This window comes from Sinocyclocheilus grahami, unplaced genomic scaffold (genome assembly GCF_001515645.1).
Source record: "Sinocyclocheilus grahami isolate Dianchi unplaced genomic scaffold, SAMN03320097.WGS_v1.1 scaffold836.1, whole genome shotgun sequence".
Taxonomy (NCBI): domain Eukaryota; kingdom Metazoa; phylum Chordata; class Actinopteri; order Cypriniformes; family Cyprinidae; genus Sinocyclocheilus; species Sinocyclocheilus grahami.
Window position 1 is genome coordinate 32,608 of NW_015506015.1, and position 2,820 is coordinate 35,427.

A 2,820-nucleotide genomic window follows, 5' to 3' on the forward strand; every position below is an offset into this window, starting at 1 on the left:
TGACAGGAGGCACTTCACTCTGAAAGCTCTTGGATAACTTTATCCTTTATCTCTTTTCTATTTGCTTTCATTTATACGCACATAAAACCGTGTGGAACCTCAAGAACATGGATTCAGGTTTAAGTTTGTTGAACACTAACGAGCACAAAGGCTAATTCAATGCAAATATTTAAATTTTTATCTTGGCTCAATACTAAAAAAAAAAAGAAGATTTTTGTGGGTCTTAAACCGTTCTCTCTTTCTTTTGAATTGTTTATTGGGATTGAAACGCAGATGCCCCTCACAGTTCTGACAGGAGGCACTTCACTCTGAAAGCTCTTGGATAACTTTATCCTTTATCTCGTATATGCTTACAGTCGATCAGCTCTGCAGCTATAACCTCTCAAAGACAGATGGCGAAACTGGAGATTGTCAGAAGGAAAGCATTTAGAATCATAAGCATTTAATCGGTTTAGATCTCACAAGTTACTCAAAAGCTTGATAAAAACATGTTTGCTGTTAGTCAGTATCTAGGACCGAAGGCAATTTCATCACAGCTTTCTCAGCAACATCAGGCAAGTTATTGTTGGAGAAAATTATTAAATATATAAAGTAAGTGTAGCCAGTTCATGGAAAATGGCAGCAATATTCAAAATACCAGGTAACACAAAGTCATACAAGAAATACTGACAAGTCAAAAAAATGTAAGCAAATTAATATTACACACCATTAAATAAATGGCCTGAATATTATGCTGATTTATCAGTCTGTTAATGAATCAGATAAATTGTTTAGTGATTACAATTGCTGTGATTTAGAGATTTAGTTCATAGTGCAGATAGTCCTTCAATCCTGAAATTCTTGGATAAAAGCCCAGAGTAATTGGCCGCTTACTGGGAGCTGCTGACTGGAAACATCTGTAGAGGAGGTGAACTGTCCACTGATTGACAATCACATAGGAGTGAAGCAAAGGAAGCGTCAGGGAATAAAACGAGGTACAGTCAGCTCTTTTAGCTATTTGTTTCTAATTGTTCCATTTCTTTTTCTCACCTTCATTTCTTTCTCTAAATGAGCTGTGCTCTCTCAGGTGAATTGTTTCCTTTAAAGCAGTGGTTCTTGACTGTCTTTGCTTAGATCCAAGTGCCATTCAAACAATACTTTTCCCCACCTTGTTTACTTAAAATCAAACCTTGGAATTTATTAATATTAACATGAAATGTGCAGGCCCAACCATTTGAAAGATAATTAATATAATATACAGTATGCCAGTGGTTCTTGACTGGTTAGTCACAATCTAAATATGGATTCTAATAGGGTTTTCTAATAGGAAAAACGAGGCTAAAGGTAAATAATGCAATGAAGCAAACCATATAATTGTGCATTTTGCAGGACCACAAAATAAATCAACTGTTAAATAGGGTGTAACTGTCAACATAGTTTGGGCTGACCCCCATGTGTTTATGAAAGTAATGGTTATCAAGTTAAGGTGCGTGCAAAAGCTGAATAAAACATGCCATAGGTAATGGCTTAATATATTGTGTAATTGTAATAATACATTGCAAATAAATATTTTTGCCTTTTTATATTTGTCAGTGTAGTCCAGGGGTGTCAAACGCAATTCCTGGAGGGCCGGAGCCCTGCAGAGTTTAGATTCAACCCTAACTAAACACACCTGATCCAACTAATCAAGTCGTTGAGGCTTATTTGAAAACGTCTCGGTTACGTATGTAACCCTCGTTCCCTGAAGGAGGGAACGGAGACGTCACGTCGGAGGACCGACGAAATTGGGATCTCGCTTAGAGGGACCAATCTACTTCGAGTGTAAACTAAACGAGCCAATGCACATTGGCATGCGATTATTGCATCCAGCTGCTGCTGATCACAGCGTGAGTATAAGTAGGCAGCAGGTGCAGCGCATATTCAGGTTTTCGCTGAGGAGCCGAGCCGGTGACCCGGCCGCTCAGCGGTGGTACAGGAGCTGTGGCGACGGGACGTGACGTCTCCGTTCCCTCCTTCAGGGAACGAGGGTTACATACGTAACCGAGACGTTCCCTTTCAGTCGGTCACTCTCGACGTCACGTCGGAGGACCGACGAAATTGGGATCCTACCAAAGGGCCACAGCTACTGCCCCTTCCAGTGTCCTGTGGAAGCCACCTGCGCCCCTATTTTTTGGCGTAGGCCCGGGCTTCTTCACAAGAGGACCAGCTACTGCTGTAATGGCACTACCCAATGAGTAAGACTGGATAACACTGGGAAAACGTACCCGTTCTACTTGGAACAGGGGCGTTACGGAAGCTCGAACCTTCCCGAAGGAGGTTTCGGAAGCAATACACATATGAACATCCCTTAGGTGCATATGGAAGAATGGAGGTGATTGAACCCACTTGGAATGGCAGAAGTCTGCCGGGGAAACACGGGCTCAAGGCTATACCGTGGACTTTACACATATGAGATCCACTTAGGTCTTACATATGGAACCCAGCCTCCTACCGGTTCTCGAGGATTCAGCGAGTGAAGGCCTGGCGCCGGACGCTCCACCACGTCTGGCTGCCGAGGGGACGGAGGAACTCAACAGGGTCTGCTGTATGGACTCTCTGGAGTGGTTTTGCAAGCCGACCCGAAGCCGGGGCCTCTCAGTGCTTCTACCCGTTTGAGGTGAGAACACAGGAGGATACCGGCTCCACACGAAGGCTATAGAATCTAGCGAATGTGTTAGGGGTCGCCCAGCCCGCAGCCCTACAGATATCTGCCAGCGAGGCGCCACGAGCCAGCGCCCAGGAGGATGCAACACCTCTAGTGGAGTGAGCTCGCAACCGGAGCGGGCAGGGCACACCCTGTGC

The 2,820-nt window shown here is 44.1% G+C and overlaps 1 long non-coding RNA gene across 1 annotated transcript; it reads right to left on the bottom strand.

The window, feature by feature from the left end:
- Nucleotides 1-215: 215 nt before the first annotated feature.
- LOC107562735 (uncharacterized) lies at nt 216-1,176 on the bottom strand. Its single transcript, XR_001606024.1, has 3 exons — nt 1,030-1,176; nt 782-919; nt 216-401 (listed from the first exon to the last, which is right to left on the bottom strand). It is a non-coding gene; the product is annotated as an uncharacterized lncRNA (long non-coding RNA).
- Nucleotides 1,177-2,820: the final 1,644 nt, after the last annotated feature.